This window comes from Schistocerca gregaria, chromosome 7 (genome assembly GCF_023897955.1).
Source record: "Schistocerca gregaria isolate iqSchGreg1 chromosome 7, iqSchGreg1.2, whole genome shotgun sequence".
In the NCBI taxonomy this organism is placed as follows: Eukaryota; Metazoa; Arthropoda; class Insecta; order Orthoptera; family Acrididae; genus Schistocerca; species Schistocerca gregaria.
In genome coordinates this window covers 145,843,555-145,868,730 of record NC_064926.1, presented here as the reverse complement: position 1 = coordinate 145,868,730, position 25,176 = coordinate 145,843,555, and the positions used below count along the sequence as shown (strand labels likewise).

Here is a 25,176-nt window from a genome sequence, read left to right as displayed (position 1 = left end):
TCAAAGTCTTAAGCTAAGACTTGAAACTAAATGCTGGTGCACGCCTGTTTGTGGTGCCGAAGCTTCACTGCCATTGATCCCGTTGGTGCCTTACACTCTCAACACGCCGGATCACAGCGCAGTGTCATCCATCGGAAGTAGGCGTGAGTGGCGGACCCTCCTCTGCTTCTCCCCCCCCCACTGCCGCTTTTAATAGTCAGTCAAGGGTTTCCAGGTTGGCTGTTAGCGGCTATACAGGCTTAATAGCTTTTTTTTTCCGCATCAACTACCCTGAACCCAGCCGTCGCACTCATTGCCACAAAAAGCTAATTTCCGCACATCGAAATTGGATTTTGTAAACGTCGCATGATTAATGTTTTCCACTCTTTCACTGGACACTTTCAAAACTGACGGAGATGTGGTACATTAAAAACTTACGCCACGAATGTATGTTAATTCTCCGGATGGGCGACAGATGTTCCTAGTATTTCCGCCCAAACCAAAAATTTAACGGAACCGCCCTTAGTCAACGAAGAATAAATGTATTAATACGAAGTGAGAGCAGACATTGTCGGCAGGATAAACTGCGACTGTTGAAATGAAGTTCTTGAGAACAGCCAGAAGTCTACTTCACATTTTCATCGACGAGTTTAGCTCATGTCGGCCGTCAGAAACTGTCGACTTTACAGTTCAAAATAGTTCAAAGTAGTTCACAGTAAGCCAACTACATTGAACCGTGAATTGCACAGTTTCTGACGACGCATTTTTAATCTGAACGTGGTTAGCACACTGGACTCGCATTCGGGAGGACAACGGTTCAATCCCGTCTCCGGCCATCCTGATTTAGGTTTTCCGTGATTTCCCTAAATCGTTTCAGGCAAATGCCGGGATGGTTCCTTTGAAAGGGCACGGCCGATTTCCTTCTCAATCCTTCAATAACCCGAGCTTGCGCTCCGTCTCTAATGACCTCGTTGTCGACGGGACGTTAAACACTAACCACCACCACCTAATCTGAACGAAACCGGTAAATAAAAAATTATTTGTAGGTCGACTTCTGGTCTACTGAAAAATTTATTACATTTGTTTTAATAATAGTATGAAACTGTCTGGCAGTGAAAACATCAGTAATAAAATAAAGTTCGTCCGTCGTATCTGTAAGGAAAAGCATATATGTGATAACTGTGTTTTTTAACTGCCGCAAATTAATGTACCTTGTTCTTCACTTACTGCTCTGAAACGGCTACAAGTAATATGCTAATGTATGCAAGAAAGCAGGGCGAAGTCTCAAAATTGTACCAATTTCACTAATTTTAAGATTTTATTGATATCTAATACACGAGGTGATTTCGTGATGAGGTTAGAACCTTTGAGGTAAGTGACTCTGGCCCGGAAACGACTTAGTCGAAAGTTATAATCGTAAATCATTGTGATGCATGTGACGGCGGACAACATATATCGGTACTGTTGTTGCTAGGATTGTAGGGTAGGCAACTTTCAGAGATTCAATAAATATGGTTTCTAAACTGGAAACCTTCAGAGGTAGGGCCACTTATTCAATAGAAGGAATGTGTATCACAGTAGCGAAAGATGAACAAGCGCTCATAGCCCATGTTTCCTAAATATTTTTTTTTTTATTTGGTGCGTACAACCACCTCTTAACGTTACCTTCACTGTACCTTTAGTAAGAACAATACCGGTAAATGTATTCCACTGACAGAGGTGACAATTTTTTGAATGATTTCTCGAAACATTCAGCTGCCATTCTCTTTATTTTCTGTACGATTATACAATTTCGGCCTTAGGCCATTTTCAAGTACCTGAAACAGAAGTTTCATGCATTGGATACGTTAGTGATACTTGTGATTTTGATGTAGGAACATGTCACATCTGTGGATATGCTAGGCGCTTTATAACTTACTTTACGGATGGTTTTTAGTAACAGATTATGTCATATACGTCGTTGCTCATATGACGTCATGTTATGCTCATAAATTAGTTCGCGGTGTTCACGCTATTTTAGGAGCACGTTACTTTCGAGCAGTTGTTGAAAAGCTCTTCTATACAGGGCGTAAATTTTAAGTTGACTAACCAGAATAACTTGAAAAATAAGCTTCACACGAAAAATGTGTAGAATCCAAAGTTGATTATTTTCGAGGGAGACATCTGCTGGTGCTAAAATTAGCCCGCCAGGGACGGGAGACAAATTCAAAATTTCAGATGGGAAACCCAATTTTTTATTGTAGAATCAGATTCTTCATTAAAAACCACGTACATTTGTTTTGATTCTCGGTAGTTGGCGCTGTAATTCAAGAAAATCCATGTTCTCATTTTTGCGTGGAAAATGGTTACGGGTAAATAAAAAATATTTATTTCTTCGTAAATTTTGATTCGCTGAAACTAAAACTCTCCCTCTCTCCTCATAGGGTGGAGTTTGAGAGAGAGGAATTAGTTTTACAAATGCTGACCCAAATATTAATTTGTTCAGCTGATTCGGATAAGTTTTGTTTGTTTCGTGGTCATGAGGAGACAAAGTTTTAATTATCAAACAATTCATCTGACTAGCTAACTAACTAAACAAACATCCAACTTACTAACGAGTGAACCGCCTTTGAAGATTATCGTCTCTATAGTGGGCATTCACTAATCCATGTTACTTCCATGTCAAAATCAATACCGAAACAGTGGATCGGTGCGTTCGCGCACACCTGTGCCTTGGCAGTAGTGGAAGTGCGGGACGAGAAACAAAAAACATTTCTTGTCGCGCACCCCGCAGAATTCGTGGTACTCACCCCTCTATCCAGTGGTAAGAGGCCAATTTCCTCACTTCACGATTCAAAGAACCAATGTAAATTAAAATTAATCACATCTCGAACTATTACTGTCTCTGTAAGTATTTTTGTTTTCACATGAGTATGGAAACTACACTCCTGGGAAGCTAGTAACTTAATCTGCTGTTTTTGGATTTGGCTGTTAGTAACTAGGTGCAGATTCCTATGAAGTACGTCTGAGGACCGCGGGGCACAACAATACTCGACTAGGGCCGCATGCGGCCGGCGGGCCGCAGTTTGACGACCACTACTCTATATGGTCACCAATATTCAAGCACTCCACAGCCGAGCAAACAATCACGTAGTTTCTTGAGCCCGAGGTCTCTGGATCGAATCTCACTACTGGTGCTTTTTTTTCATTCTCGCGTAATTCTTATAGCATACACTACTGGCCATTAAAATTGCTACTCCAAGAAATGCAGATGATAAACGGGTATTCATTGGACAATTATACTAGAACTGACATGTGATTACATTTTCACGCAATTTGGGTGCATAGATCCTGAGAAATCAGTACCCAGAACAACCGCCTCCGGCCGTAATTACGGCCTTGATATGCCTGGGCATTAAGTCAAACAGAGCTTGGATATCATGTACAGGTACAGCTGCCCATGCATCTTCAACACGATACCACAGTTCATCAAGAGTAGTGACTGGCGTATTGTGACGAGCCAGTTACCCGGCCACCGTTGACCAGACGTTTTCAATTGGTGAGAGAACTGGAGAGTGTGCTGGCCAGGGAAGCAGTCGAACATTTTCTGTATTCAGAAAGGCCCGTACGGGACCTCCAACGTGCAGTCGTGCATTATCCTGCTGAAATGTAGGGTTTCGCAGGGATCTAATGAAGGGTAGAGCCACGGGTCGTAACACATCCGAAATGTAGCGTCCACTGTTCAAAGTGCCGTCAATGCGAACAAGAGGTGACCGAGACGTGTAACCAATGGCACCCCATAACATCACGCCGGGTGATACGCCAGTATGGCGATGACGAATACACGCTTCCAATGTGCGTTCACCGCGATGTCGCCAAACACGCATGCGACCGTCATGATGCTGTAAACAGGACCTGGATTAATCCGAAAGAATGACGTTTTGCCATTTGTGCACCCAGGTTCGTCGTCGAGTACACCATCGCAAGCACTCCTGTCTGTGATGCAGCATCAAGGGTAACCGCAGCCATGGCCTCTGAGCTGATAGTTCAAGCTGCTGCAAAATTCGTCGAACTGTTAGTGCAGATGGTTGTTGTCTTGCAAACGTCCCCATCTGTTGACTCAGGGTTCGAGACGTGGCTGCAAGATCCTTTACAGCCATTCGGACAAGATGCCTGTCATCTCGATTGCTAGTGATACGAGGCCGTTGGTATCCAGCACGGCATTCCGTGTTACCCTCCTGAACACACCGATTCCATATTCTGCTAACAGTCATTGGATCTCGACCAACGCGAGCAGCAATGCCGCGATACGATAAACCGCAATCGCAATAGGCTACGATCCGACCTTTATCAAAGTCGGAAACGTGACGGTACGCATTTCTTCTCCTTACACGAGGCATCACAACAACGTTTCACCAGGCAACGCCGGTCAACTGCTGTTTGTGTATGGGAAATCGGTTGGAAACTTGCGTCATGTCAGCACGTTGTAGGTGTCACCACCGGCGCTAACCTTGTGTGAATGCTCTTAAAAGCTAATCATTTTCATATCACAGCATCTTCTTCCTGTCGGTTAAAGTTCGCGTCTGTAGCACGTCGTCTTCGTGATGTATCAATTTTAATGGCCAGTGGTGTAATTGTTATGACTCTGCAAAATATAGATTCTTAACTCTTCATTTATTATTTACATAATATTTATACAGAAAACAAGAAAACTCTTTTTCGTAAGGAGACTGGAAAAAAAACGCGAACATGAAAACGTTCAATCAAATCAATGTTGCCATTTTGTGTACATGATCGTATCTACATTTGTGAGAAGTATAATTTGTAACCTATGTAGCACAGCACATATCAGGACGATACTTAACGGAGAAACATGGAAAACAATAACTGTTGCGGCATACAACACGTGTGAAGAATGGCGAATTTTTGCAAGTTTGTAGTTTTTCAACGTGTCTACTGGAAAACTTTATTTTACGTTCATAAAGGGTTCTCGATTATGACAAAATTTAACGGCGTGCCACGCCTATCGAAGCATACCACCGAATATTGTGCAGACCTCTGCTGGTGTACGATGGATCAAAGTCTTATGAAGTCTTCTCCAGAAGATATCTCACTATTTATTCCATGTTGTACGCGCAATTTTGTAGTCATTTTACTAGGTTCTTCGACTGCATATCGAAATAAACGCCGCAATACTGCACTAATGGAGTACATTTTGGAGGAATTACTTTAACACTGCACGTTGGCAGAATAACGTGGAAATGATGGATATTGTGTATCAGTAACCAGAATCGATCTAGGGACCTTGAACTTATGTAAATAACGGCTCACGCACATTCCCTCGGTTGCGCACTCCTCGAACGCTAGCGATCATACAAAGTACACATATGTTCAGAAAACCTTGAACGCCTAGAGATAGGACGTTCATCTTCACAAATTCACAGGACATGTACATTAGTATGGTCTGCAGAAATGATTAGCATTTGAACCATGTCGGCCATTGGGTTCAAAGTCAATATCATTATCTCACCACCTAATGGCTGTGTCTCTCCTTGTCGCTATAAACCAAAGGTAATGGATCAGTGTGGCCTGAGTTGACGTGCAAGATGCCTGGCAGAGATGTGCGCGATCCGTAACGTCAAATCAGTGTGTTTGAAAGAGGGCGCGTTATTGGTATGAGAGAATGAGATACATCCATCTGGAAAATTGCTGCTCGTGTGGAACGAACTGTTTCAGCAAAGCAACCGGTGTGAGCAGAATGGTTTCTGAAAGACGAGATGGGTCAGGTTGTACCATCAAGACCGCACCCCGAGAAGGTCGACACCTCATCCGTATGGCATTACGGGACAGATCTACGTATACCTTTGCTCTGCCGCAACAGTATAACACGTCATACACTGTCAGGGGCGACAGTCTGTCGCTGTTTACTACGGCATGTGCAATGTGCGCATCGTCCACTTCTCCACGTGCCTTTGACGAACATGCAGAAACATACGAGATGACAATGGTGCACGGAACGATGTCACTAGGGATGGGAAAGGCATTAGATAGTGTTTTCGGACGAATCCAGATTCTGTTTATTTGAAAATGATGGCCGCATTTTTGTTCGCCGCAGACCGGGAGCAGCATAACAGCGTAACAGTGATGCATTCCCACAAGACATGTAGCGCCAATTCAAGGCCTTATGGTATGGCGCGCTATTGGGTACAGCCACAAATCACACTTGCTGCGTGTCCAGTGCATTGTGATCAGTAAATGTAAATGTCGTGTGACTAGGGCCTCCCGCCGGTTAGGCCGTTCCCCTGGTGCAAGTCTTTCGATTTGACGCCACTTCGGCGACTTGCTCGTCGATGGGGATGAAATGATGATGATTAGGACACCACGACACTCAGTCCCTGATCAGAAAAAGTCTCCGACCCAGCCGGGAATTGAAGCCGGGCCCTTAGGATTGACATTCTGTCGCCCTGACCACTCAGCTATCGAGGGCGGACACGGTGACCAGTGTGACCTAAGCGAATGACATCCTTTGACCTGTAGCCGTACCCTTTCTGCGCAACACCCCAAACGTCATTTTTCAGCAAGGCAATGCACACTCATATAGTGCTGCACGAACACATGCCTTCTTGATGTCACAGGATGTCAGCATTTTGGCCTGGCCTGCTAGATCAGTTATCAACAATCGAAAAAGTGTGGGATATGGTGAAACAACGGATGCAACACTATGATACAATGCCAACCACCACAGGTGAACTTTGGAACCACGTGAATGCAGCATCAGTGCCTATACCACAGGACTCTATTCGCGACTTATAAGCGTCGATGCCATCACACATAGATATACAGGGTGATTCAAAGGGAATACCACAACTTTAAAAATGTGTATTTAATGAAAGAAACATAATATAACCTTCTGTTATACATCATTACAAAGAGTATTTAAAAAGGTATTTTTTCACTCAAAAACAAGTTCAGAGATGTTCAATTTGGCCCCCTCCAGACACTCAAGCAATAACAACCCGATTCTCCAACTCGTTCCACACCCTGTAGCATATCAGGCGTAACAGTTTGGATAGCTGCTATTATTTCTCGTTTCAAATCATCAATGGTGGCTGGAAGAGGTGGCCGAAACACCATATCTTTAACATACCCCCATAAGAAAAAATCGCAGGGGGTAAGATCAGGGCTTCTTGGAGGCCAGTGATGAAGTGGTCTGTCACGGGCTGCCTGGCGGCCGATCCATCGCCTCGGGTAGTTGACGTTCAGATAGTTACGGACAGATAAGTGCCAATGTGGTGGCGCTCCATCCTGCTGAAATTTTCCTGGGCTGCGAACAAATGCTTGCTGGATGCGTGCTACATTTTCATCACTCGTTCTCGGCCGTCCAGAACTTTTCCCTTTGCACAAACACCCATTCTCTGTAAACTGTTTATACCAACGTTTAATACACCACCTATCAGGAGGTTTAACACCATACTTCGTTCGAAATGCACGCTGAACAACTGTCGTCGATTCACTTCTGCCGTACTCAATAACACAAAAAGCTTTCTGTTGAGCGGTCACCATCTTAGCATCAACTGACGCTGACGTCTAGTCAACAGCGCCTCAAGCGAACAAATGTACAACTAAATGAAACTTTATAGCTCCCTTAATTCGCCGACAGATAATGCTTAGTTCTGCCTTTTGTCCTTGCAGAGTTTTAAATTCCTAAAGTTGTGGTATTCTTTTTGAATCACCCTGTAGTTTTCAGGACCATGGCGGACCCTGTGCCTACTAGGCAACAGGACACATGCTGGACTGCGGTGACAGAAATGCTAATCAATTCTGCAGAACATTCTAACGTACATGCTCTGTGAATATGAACGTAATATCTCCAGTCGTTCAACGTGTTGTGTGTGTGTGTGTGTGTGTGTGTGTGTGTGTGTGTTTTTTTTTTGTTTTTTTTACTGGGCGTGAGTGTATGTAAGGAGGCCTAAACTTTTCAAACACTGTATTTTCAAAAACGGTAGAGAGTTGTGTCTACCTGTTTACATAGGTTGATGTTCTAGTCGTGCCCTACACACTCTGTCAATATGAAAGATCGTACAATTCCATTGTTAGTAGGTACGATGGCCACTCAAAAAGAAATGCACACTATTTTTGTAAAAATACAGTTTACATTCTGCATGTGTGGAAGTTTTTACAGTGTGTAGATACATCCTTTCCGCTTGTTTTCAAATTTAGTTCATCCTGTTCCCGTGAGGGGCGCCGTCACAGCATGTCTTCAAGATGGCTGCTACACTTGACATTCGTCAGAAGCAACGTGCTGTCATAGAATTCCTGTGCTGTGAAAACGAGGCAGTGGGAAACATTTACAAGAGGTTGAAAAAGGTGTATGGAGAGGCTGCTGTCGATCGCAGTACAGTTAGTCGGTAGGCAAGCAGGTTACGTGATGAAAGCGGGCACGGCAGTATTGAGGAATGTCCTCGCAGCGGTAGGCCTCGTGCTGCACACACTCCAGGCAATGTGCAGAGAGTTAACGAATTGGTGACTGCTGACAGACGCATCACGCTGAACGAATTGTTGGGATAGGGGATGGAAGTGTTTGCAGAATACTGAAAGTGTTGGCGTTAAAAAAGGTTTGTGCCTGGTGGGTTCCCAGGATGTTGACAATGGCTCACAAAGAAACAAGAAAAACGGTATGCAGCGAACTTTTGGAACAGTTCGAGAATGGTGGAGATGAATTTCTTGGAAGATTTGTGACAGGTGATGAAACATGGCTCCAGCATGTTTCACCAGAGACGAAGAGGCAATCAATGGAGTGGTGTCATGCAAATTCACCCAAGAAAAAAAAATTCAAAACCAAAACTTCTGCTGGAAAGGTTATGGCTGCGATGTTTTTGGATTCCGAGGGACTCTTGCTTGTGGACATCGTGCCAAGTGGAGCCACCATAAATTCTGATGCATATGTGACCACACTGAAGAAACTTCAAGCTCGACTGAGTCATGTTCGACGACATCGGCAAAAGCAGGATGTTTTGCTCTTCGACGACAAGGCACGGCCACATGTCAGTAAAGAAACCATGGAAGCGATCACAAAACTCGGATGGACAACACTGAAACAGCCGCCTTACAGTCCTGACCTGGCTCCATGGGACTATCATCTCTTTGGGAAACTGGAAGACTCTCTTCGTGGAACAAGGTTTGAAGATGATGACTCCCTTGTGCACACTGCCGAACAGTGGCTCCAACAGATTGGTCCAGAATTTTACCGTGCGTGTAAAAAGGCGCTGGTTCCAAGATGGCGTGAGGCAGTTGAGAGAGATGGAAATTATGTGGAGAAATGAAAATATTGTTCCTAAAGGATGTATCTACACACTGTAAAAATTTCAAACATGTAGAACAAAAGATGGATTTAAAAAAAAAAAAAGTTGTGTGCTTTTCTTTTGGAGTGACCCTCTTACAATGAAATTATGAGTGTTTGTCTTCAGGTTTACCGAGACACTTCCCATTCTCTCTGAAGTACCGCGGCTTCGAGAGGCGCGTCATAAAAACGTAACGCTGTTGTTTTTATGGAGCAGAGTTTTGAGCGGGCACTGTAGACCAGTGTTTGGTAGCGGCCGTCTAAGCAAGCGGCACTACGCGAGGGCGCAGGATAATTGGCTCAATAAGGAAGTTACTGGTGCGCCTGGCAGACGTTACAATAGCCTGTTAAACGTAATGGCACTCTTAGCTGCGAGGCGGCGGGCCCGAGTCTTCCCAGCCGGAGTGATAAGGATGGGAGTTGATTACTCGGAGTGGCCCCATGAGGGAAGCTTCGCCCCTCTTTGGGGAAATGTCCGCCTTCTGAAGGCACGAGCACCACGGCAGAGGCGGCGGGGGTTATGCAAGTAGGATTATGGTAATCACGCAAGCCCGCTCTGTGGAATATGCTCGGTATTTCGAGAAAGATACGGCAACTCAACGGGATTTTACAGGTTTCCGGCTGTCGTACAGGACAGCAGGAAGCGATTGAAGTTAACGGACACTTGGATGGAGGCAAACCAGAGTAAGAGTGTTACACCGAATCTGGAAGAGAACGGAAACAACGGTGAAGGCTGCCATGAAAGTGTACATGACAGTACACCGACATAAATTGGAAGTGTTACACAATGGGCACTTTGTGGTATCTCAGATTTTCATCGCGAGGCTGATTAATGGTGTGATTCCGGGTATTCAGCTGATCTGTTGTTTCCATTTTATGCACAATAGTAATATCAGCAAATTGAGTCCGCCTTGATGCAAAACACCTTGTTATGCGTTTTATTTCTTTATTATCCGAAACTAGTTTCGCCGACAAATATCACCATTATCACTGGGGTTTATTAATCTTCTTTATTGTATGTTACAGTATGTTTTAAGCAATTATTGGCGCAGTTTGCGGCATATTTTCTGTGCTCTTTTTTCTGTTGCTGTTCTTTTACTTAGCGAACACCATGTCACGTTTGGGATAATAAAGAAATAAAACGCGTAACAAGGTGTTTTGCATCAAGGCGGACTCGATTTGATGATATTACTGTTTTTCTATGCAAACACGGACCAAACTGAAGAGTTCCAAGATAAAATCATTGTTATGCGCAATATTTAAATGTAAGCAAATTACAGGCATGTGAAATGAAGTTCCTCAGAAGTAGGATAGGAGTAACAAGGAGTGATAGGATGAGAAATGAAAGAGGATGGAAAATGGTGAAAGAGGAACGCTTGCAATGCAGGATAGAAACACCAAGGCTAAGATGATATGTGCGCTTAAAGAGAATGGAAAGCAAGCGAATTCCGAGGAAGATACATGAAATGGAGATGCAAAGGAAACGACGAAGGCGAAGACTGCAGAACAGATGGCTGAATGATCTGGAGGAGTGTGTTGAGAAATGAGGCGAGGACTGAACCAGAGTGAACACAGAAAGATGGTGGGTGAACAGGAGCAGATGGCCAGCATTACGTTCCAAACTGTTCAAGATGATTATGATGAGTTAGACATCCGACCTAGTTGTCTTCTTCATGCGCTGTGATTTGTGCTGTTATGTGGGCTCGCTGCATGGTAGGACACATAAACAGCACATGTTGCGGACCTGAAGAAGACGGATGGGTCAGTCTTCTAAATATTGCGCGTAACATGGAAACAACTCCACAAAACAACAGGTAGAAAACCGTTAATTAATACCTTCGTTAGATAAAAAATCATCCTCATTACTTTCCTCACACACCTCTTATTTTCGAAATGGCCAGGCGACCATAATTTTAAATTCCTACAGCCTCTAATTACAGATCTGCTTGACCTAAGATCAACGATTAAAATCTGTCGTGTTTCGGAGAGGAATAAATAAGTTGGAATCCAACAGCTTAATTAATCATTAGTAACAGAGCCTCGATCAAATCTTTTGTAAAATAACAGCTCACACGACTTGTATACTGTTGTTTGTGAACTGATGTTACAAGAGGAATAACGATACAACAAAATTACGTGAACCCCTACGTACTATCATTTGCCGGAAACTTCCTTTCGATAGTTAAAACTTTCAGGAAATAAACCATAATCTTTTACGCGAGTTACTCTTCACATATGACATGGATAGGTTTATGTGTCCGAAGGTAAAATAAAAACTATAAAAATATAAGTGCAAAGTATAAATGAACTATCCGCTCTTTTTATTTTAGGTTAAGAGAACTGCCCAAAACACGAGTCACTAGCTTGCACAATAAAACAAAAAAAGGCATAATTTTTGACTTCGTTCAAGAAAATAATGCCATATTTGACTACAATGGCTTACAGAAACTACGACAAACTTAAATCTAGTCCCTCGTCTGTACTTCGGAATTTGGTCGATACGAGTCAACGGCAAGTTATACGGTGCAAGACATCGAACGAGACTTCTGGCAAAGGAAAAGCATGTACGGGGGAATTTGAAACAGTAAGTAACACACATCATCCCACACTGATCCGATTGCTAAACAAGTGTGGTGCATTATCAGAAGAGTGTGCATGTTCTGGGTTTCCTGGATATAAGAGTTATGCTGCGGTACGGGTAACTGGTGCACCAGAGTGTGCGAGTGAAATGGCACGGTAACCAGAAACGTACTCCAGAGATCAAGTACGCGTGAAAGTATGATTATTGTACGCAAAACGTCTAAACTGCACACAATCACCGTCAAATTCTGGCGGTGTATGAACCAAATGCAGTGTGGCATCAAGCGGTAGTGAAATGGTACCAACAATTGAGCAAGGCTGTACACAGATGGATGATGCTGATCGGAAAGGAAGGCTGTCGATATCGATTACAGAAGACAATGTGCAGGTTAGCGAGGAACTGATTCACAGCAGTCGCAGATTTTCCGACAAGCCAGGCGGGGTAGCCGCACGGTCTTGGGCGCCTTGCTGCGGTTCGTGCGGCTACCCCCGTCGGACGTTCGAGTCCTCTGTCGGGCATGGATCTGTGTGTGTCTGTGTGTTGTTCTTAGCTAGATTAAGTAGTGTGTAAGCCTAGGGACCGATGACCTCAGAACTTTGGCCCCATAGGAGCTTACCACAAACTTCCAAATTTTTTTTTTCCGACGATGAAAACGCTCACACAGCGGTTCTCGAACGATCTGTGACCAAGGAGTGGGTACTGCAAGGTTCAACCAGCCAGTCAAATGGAGACCCACTAGGCGGCACCTTCCAAGCTCTGACAGGTGTTCATAATGCTATCTCTTGCAAGTATGTGGTATCTCCGTGTCCTTCACAACGATTACTCAACATCTCACGTGTTCACGCTCCTTGTACATTTCCTACCGGGTCTACTAACATCAGTAAACACGAACGACATAATGAAAACTACTGGCCTCTGTAGCTGTCACAGAGTAATGAAACTCTTAATCATTTACATACCCGCAGATGATGTTTACGTGCACGAAGTTACACTAACGTCCGATCGTGCCCTCTGGTGTGCTTTACTTTCTTTGTCGGGCAGTGTAGTTTAATTTACATGTGCATGCAGACTGTTATAGACACATATTATAATAACTCGTAGATTCCAGGAACAGATCCTAAAAGGTACCTTAACGTCATAAATTTAGAAAGAAAACTGGATTGTTTTCTTTACAAAGACTGTCAGAAATATATGTTATATTGAAAAACCACTTGACGATTAACCTGTAATTAAAAAGGATCAAAAATTTGCCTGTTTTGTAAAATTTAGATTGAATCAGATTTCCATGAGAAGTCAAAGAGTTATCTAAAACTAAATCAATTCTGGTAGTCTCATTCAAGAAACATTCAAGAGAAACGAATAACAATTTTCTTGTGTTTCACTGTTCGCAGAATGTAGCCAATATTATGTTCAATTATATGTACTTTTCTTTGTGGTACCTCGATATGAAGAAACTAGGACTGTAGATTAATTTCCTTGTCTACTTTAGATCCAGCTTAGCGCAGAACAAGGCAGATAATTTTCGTAACGCTTAACGTGGGAGTTATTGATGTCTCATAGTAAAGTACATAACCAGTTTCTCCAATAGCTTTTTCATGAAATAGTTAATTAATTAATAGTTAATTAATTAATAATTGAAAGTTTAATTTCAGTAACTGCAATTTCCTTATGCATGAATAAGTACGAGATGTGTGAGGAAAGTAATCAGACTGACAATAGTGCGAGCGATCTGGCAACGCCTTGTTGTTCTCCTTGTGTAAACAGGATTGTTCATCACTTCCAGACGCTCTGTCCAAGTTTCAGTAACGTACAGGCACTAAGTGATTTCTGAGATCGCCGTCAGTGAAGTTGTGTTTTTGTTGTGTGCTACGAAAATGGAATAGCAAAATTTAAAGCAACGTTATGCCATCAAGTTGTGTGGTAAGCCTGGGGAATTTGGGAGTGTGACATATGAAAAGATGAAACGGGCGTATGGAAAACATTCTTCATTAAGAGCGAAAGTTTTTCGCCGGGAAAAATCATTTCAGAAGGCAGAGAAAACGTTGAAGACGAATCCCGCTCAAGGAGCCTTCAATTTCAAAAATCGACGAAAAGGTCGCAACTCTGCGTGCTCTTATGAGATTGTTCCTCCAGGACAAACTGTCAACCAAGTGTTATACAAAGATGTGCGTGAAAGGCTGAGGAAAAGTGTGAATGGAGTGAGACCGCACAAAGCAGACAAGTAGGTGCTGTATTACGTCACACGCCCAGTTCCATCACGGTTATTTTGGACTCTATAAGACATTCTTGTTGTACCACAGTGTGCTCCCCCCCCCCCCCCCCCCCCTCCCTTCAATTTACCTGATCTGAGTCCTTGTCACTTTTTTCGCTTCCCGGAGTTGAAAAATGTCTAAAAAGGACGTCATTTTGGGACTGTGACGGACATATAAAATTTGTAACCGATATGTTCAAGGCCATACCAGTTGCAGCCTTTCAGCGCTGCTATCAATATTGGGAACGGTGACTCAGCCGGTGTATAGCTGCCAAAGGGAACTCCTTTAAAGGGGACAATAGTGTTGTTTGAAAAAAAAAATAAAAGCTTCGGTAGATAAAAAGTCAGTCTCATTACTTTCCTCACACACCTCCTATGTTCGAATTGGACTGGCGACCATAATTATAAATTGCTACAAACTGTAATTGCGGGGTCTGCGTGACCTAAGAGAAACGATTGTAATCCGCAGTGTTTCGGAGAGGAATAAATAAGTTCGAATCTAACAGGTTAAATTATTATTAATAACACACCCTCGATCAAATCTTTTGTAAAATAACAGCTACCCGATTTGTATAAACAACAGAATTACGTGACCCCCTACGTACTATCATTTGCCGGAACCTTCGTTTCGATAATTGAAACATCACGAAGTAAAGTGTAATCTTTTACGCGACTTACTCTTTACATATGAAATGGATAGGTTTGTGTGTCCGAAGGTAAAATAAAAACTATAAAAAAAGAAGTGCAAAGTATAAATGAACTATCGGACCTTTTCATTTTAGGTTAAGAGAACTGCCCAAAACACGAGTCACTACCTTGCATAACAAAACAAAAAAGACATAATTTTTGGCTTCGTTCAAGAAAATATTTGACTACAATGGCTTACAGAAACTACGACAAACTTAAATCTAGTCCCTCGTCTGTACCTTGGAATTTGGTCGATACGACTCAACGTCAAGTAATTTCCCACAGAGCTGAATGAAATTTTCACTCTGTAGCAGAGTGTGCGCTATTTGAAACTTCCTGGCAGATTAAAACTGTGTGACGGACCGACACTCGAACTACTCCCGGCAAACAGTTTTAATTGCCAGCAAGTTTCAAACAGCGCACACACTGCTAAAAACTGTGTGCCCGACCTACCATCGAACTAGGTCCGGCCCACAGTTTTAATCTGCACGGAGTTCCATTGAGCTGTTTCCTGTGTGTAATGTTAGACGGTTCGTGTAGCGTCTACACTTTTCTTCATTTGAGAATGGAAAAAAAGTCTAGCTCATGAGACGTTGCCATGCAGTAGGTTGAGCACAGTATATTTTAAGTTCGTTTTGCTCTGGGCAATCTCTATTACCGTAGTAAAAAAAAAAAAGAAAAACAGAGAAAGAAAAAAAACAGCGAGTACTGCTTCAGACGTGCAGGGTGTTCAAAAAGTGACGCAATCTTATCGATGAACATTTATATTTCTGTTTTTTAATTGGAAAAGAAATGGGTTACATATCGCAACAGAGAGCACTCAATTCCACCCAGCAAGTTAGATGTGTCAGTTAAGACGAGACTCATAACGCCTCCACGCGAAATATGGTAAAGATGTACCGCATGCGTCCAGCATCATGCGACTGAACGAGAATTTCCTGAAGACACGAAATATGGGCAAACATGGACATATGCCGAAAATTCCAACACCAGAAACGTTGTCTGCGTGCGAACCGCATGCTCTTTGAGTTCCAATAAAGCAATGCGACATCTATCTAGCAAGTCTGATCTAAGCTCACACAACAATACAATGCATCTGTACAGAATTAGTGGTGTTCATGTGTTGCTAACAGAAGGCGATGAAACTATTTTGGATTCCTATATGTCGATCATAGTAAAGGTGAAGCCGGGTAAATCTTGGTCTGACGAGGCATGGTTCTACCTTGATGGATATGTCAGTGTACAGAATTCGCGCATTTGGGCTATGCAAAATCCGAATTAGTTAAACGCGTCCCTTCTGCACGTGCAAAGAGGGGGTGGAGTCAGTGCTACAGTTCTTTTAACCAAGAACACCCTGGGTTTCTTGGATCAATATTTTTTAAGGGATTGTGTCCTCCTTAGTCTTCAGATTTATATCCACCTGGCTTTCGGTCTGAATATTTCTTAAGGATGTTGCTTACTAATCTGACCCTGACAATATTCCCAAACTGCAAAATGAAATTAAACGGCATGCTGTTGCAATTTGTCAAAAACCTTCGCAGCCTGAGTTAAGAATATGTAACTTTGTATTCGATTATTTTAATTGCATAATAAATACGATGTTCAGTGACCTTCGTTACTCAGAGGCTTTTCTCAGAAGTTTACGTTACTTTTTGCACTCTCTATACAACAAATATTTTTTAACTGCCGTAATTTGTCGTTATTACAAATAATTTTCCCATCAAATTTGAAATCTTAGAGTTTCTCTTCACTGTTGGTTATCTGCTACTAACCTCGAGGTAGGTCTTCAGAAATATTCATCAACTTTCGGTTAAAGAGGAAAAAGAATCTTCTTGCTTATGGCACCTGTCCACCAGAACTCTCCCGTCACGTCCACAAATGTCATTTCGCAGTCCGTGTAATGTGGATCTACGATGATTCATTCGTATCGAGCTGCTTTCATCTTTTTCATTTTGATAGGAAAATCGAACTATTTCCTGCTGCTCGATTTTAAACATCGTAATATATTGGGATTAAAAAGATTCTGGCAAGCCTCTTTAATATATGGTGTAAATCTGCTAAGACAGGCCACCCAAGACACGTCCAGAAAGAATAAACACACTGCCTGAAGAAAAGGAAGACCCAGAAGACTTGGTCGGATTTCAATGTAACGTGCACGTAAATATCATCGGCAGGTAAGCAAAAGAGTAGCAGCAACCGGACTAAGGGATCATCGTCCCGGGTTTAGGCTGCCGCTGCAAACATAGCGAAATCGGCTGTGTTTGGTGTGGTGAATGCCGTCACATTGTGTTCAGTGGTAAACCACGGTTCTGTACATGCCCGGAAGACCATCATGCGATGATTATGGTGGTGACCTGGGAAGAGGTTCCATTCTTCCAATGTTTTGGAGCGACACAACGATGTTACTCCGCATCGTGGACCTTCACCGGGAACACCGGCTAGATACCATCTTGCAGGTATTCCAAACGACTGTACAATAACACGAGACACTCCCGCAACCCGTTTATCCTTCCTCTGGGTAACTAATACCTCAACCATAGATGGAAGCATAACAGACTAGAGACATTACTGGCTAGGAACTAAACATCTATGGTCCATAGCACGCTAACACGACAGTACTGGCGAGCCCCTGCAACACAGCTACTACTGGTAACCCTAGATGCTCGACCAGCCGAAAAACAGGCAACCGCAGGGAAACCGTACTGCACACAGCACGCAAACTAACAACACACACCCCCTACACTGTCTGTGAGCTGATCTATGACCGATCGCCCACTAATGCACAACGACTTTGAACTGTTGCAGCAACTACAGCAAGCTCCGCAACGAGCTCCAGCAACGACAAAGGTAACGGTGCACGATACCTCGCACTAACATAACCACAGCTTGCATGCACTGTCGCAGATAGCAAGCCCCTACTGCCCTTACTAGCCGTCCTATTGTCGCAGAGGTTTTTTTTCCCTTGGCGCTTGCCTTGGCACTTTTTTTCCTCTGCCCTTACAACCGCTCCCCTTCTTTCGCTTTCGTCCACTTTCTATATTTTGATGTTAATGAGTTATCTTACCCAGACGCATTGATAACATCACAGCCCGCATCCTGTGACTCCTAATTCAAAAACTAACATGTTATACGGAGGTGACAGTAGAACTTTTGGTTTTGTCACCACGTTGGTGTGGGCGTGGAGGGGCACCATCCTTTTGCCTCCGGGTGTCGTGGTGTGGGAAGCCATCGAATGCTTCTTCAGATCACGGCTGGTTCTCACGGAGGGAACCATGACGACAAAGCTACGTTACAGAGGACTTGCACCGTCATGTGTTACGTCTAATGGGACAGGAATGTAATATTATTTTTGATCAGTAGAATGCTCATCTACACATGGCACTCGTCACTATTAATCGTCTGCATGGTGCTGAGGTCTGGCCAACGGCCTTGCCGCAGTGGTAACACCCGTTCCCGTCAGATCACCGAAGTTAAGCGCTGTCGGGCTGGGCTAGCACGTGGATGGGTGACCATCCGGTCTGCCGAGCGCTGTTGGCAAGCGGGGTGCACTCAGCGCTTGTGAGGCAAACTGAGGAGCTACTTGACTGAGAAGTAGTGGCTTCGGTCGCGGAAACTGACATACGGCCGGGAGAGCGGTGTGCTGACCACATGCCCCTCCATATCCGCATCCAGTGACGCCTGCGTGCTGAGGATGACACGGCGGCCAGTCGGTACCTTTGGGCCTTCATTGCCTGTGCGGGAGGAGTGTGTGTTTCATGGTGCTGAGGTACTTCCGCGGCCATATCTGCCCGCGATAGAATGTATATGGGACCACTTCGGATGTCAACTCCGACCAGAGCCAGAATCCAGGTTATCAAAGACTAGTTACGACAGTTGTGGGCCAATCTAACTTAGGAGAGGATATAACGGCTTCATGATATTCTTCCCAACCGAATCTTTGTATGTATCCGGGCCAGGGGGGATAAACCTCACGCTGATAACTGGGCACACACTGGAAAGTTCTTTGCGAATTTCAATCGATGTTGTCATTGGAATAACAGCACACACTCCCTCAAGCAGTGAAGTTTCATTTCGTTTCCTCCTTCCTTCCTGGTTCTTCACTTTCTTTTTCCAGGCAGTGTACATCGAGGTGCGATTGCCACTAGGTTTGGCGTGTAACGTGGAGAATTTCCTAATGAACTTGTGCAGTTTTGAACCCTTAGAGGTGCCGAATCATAAAAACCATTTTTTTCCCTGTACGACGGCATTTGCTTTTTCTGTGCCATTTAATGAAAGTCCTAGGCATCCGACTACTACACTTCTAAAACATTTCCCTTACTACTGTTCTCAAACTTCTCCAAAAATCTTCGCTGCAGAAGTTAGAAATCACATTATAAGGCGAATTAAAAGTAAGTGTGGAGTTCACATATGAGGGTTAGATGCCGACAGCAGAATGAATATTACAAAATACTCTAAATTTTACTCAGTATAATACAGACACATCATAGGACAAATGTGAAGTAAACCAGAAAATACTATTTTGATTGCTACGTATGAAGACTGAGATATTTACAATACAAGTAATGAAATATACTGTTTTACACTTCTGGTGTATCCAGAATAATATAGTCAATAAATAATTTCAAATGACCTACAAAAGGAGAGTAAAGTAATTTTAACTGCAACGTAAAAGCGTATAATTTCCATTTCAGGACTATATATTGACAATTTTATTTTTGTATCGGAAGGAGTCTTCCACGCTCCTCACTTCTTTCATCCTCGTACCATTGGATTAGGAATTTTATTACTCGTAAGCTATTTATACTTCATTGTTTACCTAGATCTGATTGGTTCTTTTCCCAATCTTATCCTTTGCATGGAAAATGTATTATGCAAATAAAGTCAGCCACTGTTTCTGAAAATCGCTTTTCATATTTAGCCCTTCATTCCTCTCTGAAGATAATGTTCCGTAGTATGTCTTCTTCTATTGCCCTTACAATTGAATTTCAACATATTTACCTCACTCGTAGGTCCTAGACGTTAGACTATCTGACTGGGACACTTTTCTAATTCTGTGCGTCATAGGCACCTCGATCTTTTTCTAGGATCTTCGCTTTTATGAAGGTTTTTTTATCTTTCACTGTGCTAAAAATTATGGCTTGTCTCTGTATGCAAAAATTAAGCTTGTATAAAATTACGTATTATATTGATAATTGTACTCTCTAATTTTATATTTCGATAATTTGGTCCTTATTACGAACCCTAATCTTGGTGTAGGGCAAATGTTTTCCAAGCCTCTAAGTCCCGACATTCTTCCTCCACTAAGAAACTGTCTTTATGTATGTTCATAAACTTTACACATTACAAAATGGTTTCCGAATGCAGTTGCTTGATCATTTAGCCTTGCATGAAACAAGCTTGGTGCAGACTCGTTCTTACAGTAGCAAGATATGCCTTCCAAATATTGCATTCTTTCTTAAGTTGTTAACTCATGTTTTTCTTCCCTGGACATGTTTTGTACCTTTTGCACACTGATCTATGAATACACATGTAGCTCTATTTTTAAAAAGTGAAGGAGTTCTACAAGTACTTTTGCCATTTCGCAAAAAGTGGATCTGCAACTGCAGCTGCCTTTCCTGACATCAATCCAACCTTTCGTAGGACTGTATCTGTTTCTACAGTAAGCGTTCCACCTAACATATTTTGAAAAATCAACATGAAAAGTGATGTAAATTTTCAACTTCATGTAAACATAAATTAACATTATTATCATTCTTACTTCTCTCAGCTCTTCTTGGTTATAAAACCTTTCATAATAGACCTACATTTTTATCTTTAAACCCTTTTGCATTATGTACTTAATGGAGACGGTTGTCCCTGAATTTGTCCTTCCGTCAGTGAACAGTGATCATTTAATAATATCGGTTCGATCTATCTGCGTGCTCAGTTTTGTATACTTCCTTGTTAATGCCTTTATACTACACCAATTTAAGGTCGTTTTTCCAACTTAAGCTTCCATTCAGTTATATTATCAAAAGTGATAGAGAAATAAGTATCCACAGAAGGCTGGTTTACCGTAGAATGTAAACAAGAGGAGAGGTCTTGCAGAGGTCCGCTGTGTCAGTATGAAGTTAGAGTAAGTTTCTCCATACTACTGCCGAACAGAAACTGAAGGAAGCGTCCCAGTTTCCTTACCTGCGAAAAAAAAAGAAACCAAAAAATCAGTTTAAAATAGTTCATTGTTGGTCTGATAACAACAATAAATTCATAAATATATCTGAATATTTTTGTCTTTGTTAATGATAAAACGGTTGCCCTCATTACAATAAATTGCCCAGAATAAAGAGTGTTGCGAAAAGCTTTACACTCGGCAACTTTGTGTCAAATTTACTTTTGTAATGAATTAATGGAAGATCATAGTATCAAGTAACAAAGGAGCGATCTGGCCCGCGGACACTATGTCTTTATTAGTTAGTCGATGTACCCATTCAGCATTCTTCTGCATGCAACACATTTTTAGCTGTTCTATTCTCTTATTGCCTGTACTGTCAATCGCCCACGTTTGTCTTCCGCATATAAGGCAACAATCGAAATTGTTACAGAAACGACTTCGTAACACTGAAATTTACTCATATATTCGGTATCAACGTACATGAGTTTGTTTTGTGGAAACTCTTTTCTAGCTAACGCCAGTCTACAGTTTACATTCTCTTTAATGTCTGCCGTCGTTAGTTACTGTGTTGTCCCAATAGCAAAACTCATCATCTACATCTAGCGTTTTGTTTTCTAATCTAGTTCCCTTAACATCGCCTTTCTTCGCCTTTCTTCGTTACACTCGTTTTACTTTATGTTCACTATTAGGTCATTTTTTTCAAAGAAACTGTACTTGATATTATAAACTAAGAATCGGCGATCACGACCATCTTCAATCCCAAATGGGACAAATGTCAACTTTTCTCCCTCAGCAATGAGTCTAGAAGTATAGCAGATGAAAAAACTAAATTGGGCCGAGTAAATAACGGCATTGTACAAGAAAGCATCATACCTACAGAAATATAAAAATATAAAAAGTATAAAAAGCTCTTCCCCTTTGACCCGAAAAAGGATTTTGTGCAGCCACTTATACTTCCATTTGTTGATTACATCAGTGTTAGCCTGCAAGGTATTTCTCAGCAATACTCAGAAAGTTTGGAACTGGTGAGAAATGCCTGCGATCCAACTATCTATACAATTCGACTCTTTGATCATATTTCACCATCTTATGCACAGCTGTTCTGGCGACGTGCAGATAAGCGTAGGGAGCCCCATGAACTTTGTTGTCTACTGTCTTATCAAAGTACAATGTCCCTCATACATCTCTCGACCTTAACACTCTTTTCTTAACAATACAGCAGTACTATAGTTCTCATCAGGGCAAAATCTTTTCTGTCTCATCCCATCATTCTACCATCTTTGTCAGTAGCATTACATCAGAGAACTGAATACATGACCATGTTCAAAAGATAGCTGAACACATAATTATCTACTGAACCAAAAATAATGTCTTCCTCTGTCCCTGTAAGCACTCGTTATCGCATTACATCCTTCTTTCCAACCAGATCTTCTTTATTTACCAATACTCTTAGATGGTGGAATCTATGTAAAATTCTCTGCATCAGAACTCACTTTGTCAGAAAATACCATTTTTGTACATATATAAGTACATTTTGTATCAGCAACTATTATTATTATTGGTCGACCTGGGCATATAATTCGCACTCTATAGTGATCAGCCACTGATTGGTAATATAGTAATGGAGAAACAAGTACATGTAAATATTTACCACTAAAAGACATTAAATTTTTGATAGAATTAAGAAATATAAGTTTCATTGTAAAAAATCAATATCACAATATACAATACGATTAACTGCAAAACATAGGGACAGCAGGTATTGTCTGTATCAAATTAATTTTATTTTTAAGACTTCTCTATTTCAAAAAACTTTTTTGAAAACAGTATTAACAGTTGTAATGTGAACATGATTTAGTTCTTGCCTGTATGTGTTTGTAGCAGAAACATAAATGTCACTGAATGTGAAAAATTGTGAAAAAGCTACATGTAACCGTCGTTACTGGTAAAAACAATCTTGCCTTTTGAAGCGTCTGACCTTGTCCTTCATTAATTGTCTCAGCGAAGGATAATTTTATAGCAAATTGTTTTCTTATCATTTGGAAAGGCGTGGTTAAATTAGATCGTGTGAGGTTAGTGTGGGGTATGAGTACAGTTTTTTTTTTTTTTTTTTTTTTTTTTTTTTTTTTTGAGTCAATGAGTGTAGCACTGATGACGTACTCGCCTAATTATAAACGTAGCACCATTAATTGATTGTTAATTTATTTTAAGATTTTAAATTAACATAATAATACCATGTTTATTTAAAAGCACGTGATGACGTGGTAAATCGGACAGACTTAAAGAGTTAAATAGTCATACATGATGCAACTGAATGTTGTTTATTTCAAGTTGGACGGAATCAGAACTGAGATAAAACTTTCCCTCTCCAGGTAACAAATTGGTAACGACATATTCATTAATACTCGCACAATCATCATTTGTTGGACACAGAATCGCCGTTGAATAAAATTGAGAAACATTTTATTCATTGATTGCTGTGGTACTGAATATGGTTGTATGAGAATATAGTTATAGAGCAGTTTTGGAAAAAAAAAAGTTGGCCTAACAGAAGCACGACTGAAAAAAATCAAAAGTGGCAATTTGTCTTCAAACTGGCACCGCAAGTTCTGCGAATTCTACCAGGAGGAAGGAATGATTAAGTTCCTCAGATGTTATGTACGCTTCCTTAGCTGGTGTGCTAAAGTAAGCACTTGAGAAAAAAGTATTTTATTGTGATAGCTGAAAATCAAAGTCAGTTGCTGCTGTGTGCTGTGTCGTCCGTAGAAGCCATGGCCAGGGCAAAAGCACCACAGGCCAAAGATGCGATATGGCTCCAGTGCCATAGAGACTCGCCGCTTTCGCGAGTTCCACCAGACCTAGTGCAATCCGCCAATGACCGGACGACAACGGACAGAAGCCTACTCGGAAGATAGAAAAGCAGCCCAAGCCCACTTGGTTGTAGATTATCGTTCCGTACGTGCATTGGATTTAGCCACTACGAAGTCTGAATCCCGAAAAATGTGTTGATCCAATGGTCATCTCCAGTTTTGGGAAGACACTGATAGAATTTTGTAGAGTCGCTGCCTTGCCATACCGCTCTCTCATTACCAGTCCTAAGAGACCTTGGAAGGCCCAACAGTACCGACCGACCGCCGAGTCATCTTTATGCCGTAGGTGTCACTGGATGCGGATATGGACTGGCATGTGGTAACCACACTGGTCTCCTGGCCGTTGTCCGTTTTCGGGACCAGTACCGCTGTTTCTCGATCAAGACACAACTTATTTGGCATCACAAGGGCCCAGTGCACCTTGCTTGCCAACACTGCTCAGCAGACCCGGACGGTCACCCCCTGACCAATCTCTGTCTGACTAATACTGCTGTCAGGGTTTGTAAGAACCTATCTGTCACCAGATTGGTTGTAAAAATCGACAGAAATGGTGATTATGTCAAAAAATAGCTATATGTTCAAGCTGTAAAGTGACGTAAACCAATGCAGAAATAAACAGGTCTATGTACTTATAAAAAAATAGGAAACCTTACTTACGGGATTACCCTCGTATTAAATAGTGTACTTACACTACTGGCCATTAAAATTGCTACACCACGAAGATGACGTGCTAAAGACGCGAAATTTAACAGACAGGAAGAAGATGCTATGATATGCTGATAATTACCTTTTCAGAGCATTCACACAAGGTTGGCGCCGGTGGCGTCACCTACAACGTGCTGACATGAGGAAAGTTTCCAACAGATTTCTCATACGCAAACAGCAGTTGACCGGCGTTGCCTGGTGAAACGTTGTGGTGATGCCTCGTGTAAGGAGGAAAATGCGTACCATCACGTTTCCGACTTTGATAAAGGTCGGATTGTAGACTACCGCCATTGCGGTTTATCGTATCGCGACATTGCTGCTCGCGTTGGTCGAAATCCAATGACTGTTAGCAGAATATGGAATCGGTGTGTTCAGGAGGGTAATATCGAACGCCGTGCTGGATCCCAACGGCCTCGTATCACTAGCGGTCGAGATGACTGGCATGTTATCCGCATGGCTGTAACGGATCGTGCAGCCACGTCTCGATCACTGAGTCAACATATGTGGACGTTTGCAAGACAACAACCGCCTGTACGAACAGTTCGACGACGTTTGCAGCAGCATGGACTATCAGCTCGGAGACCATGGCTGCGGTTACCCTTGACACAGCATCACAGGCAGGAGCGCCTGCGA

The 25,176-nt window shown here is 42.2% G+C and overlaps 1 protein-coding gene and 1 pseudogene across 1 annotated transcript in view; one reads left to right on the top strand and one right to left on the bottom strand.

Annotated features, from left to right (window-relative positions):
- LOC126282335 (uncharacterized) overlaps positions 1-25,176 on the bottom strand; it is a 636,605-nt gene that overhangs the window by 190,376 nt on the left and 421,053 nt on the right. The window lies entirely within an intron of this gene.
- LOC126282547 (5S ribosomal RNA) lies at positions 18,237-18,354 on the top strand (annotated as a pseudogene).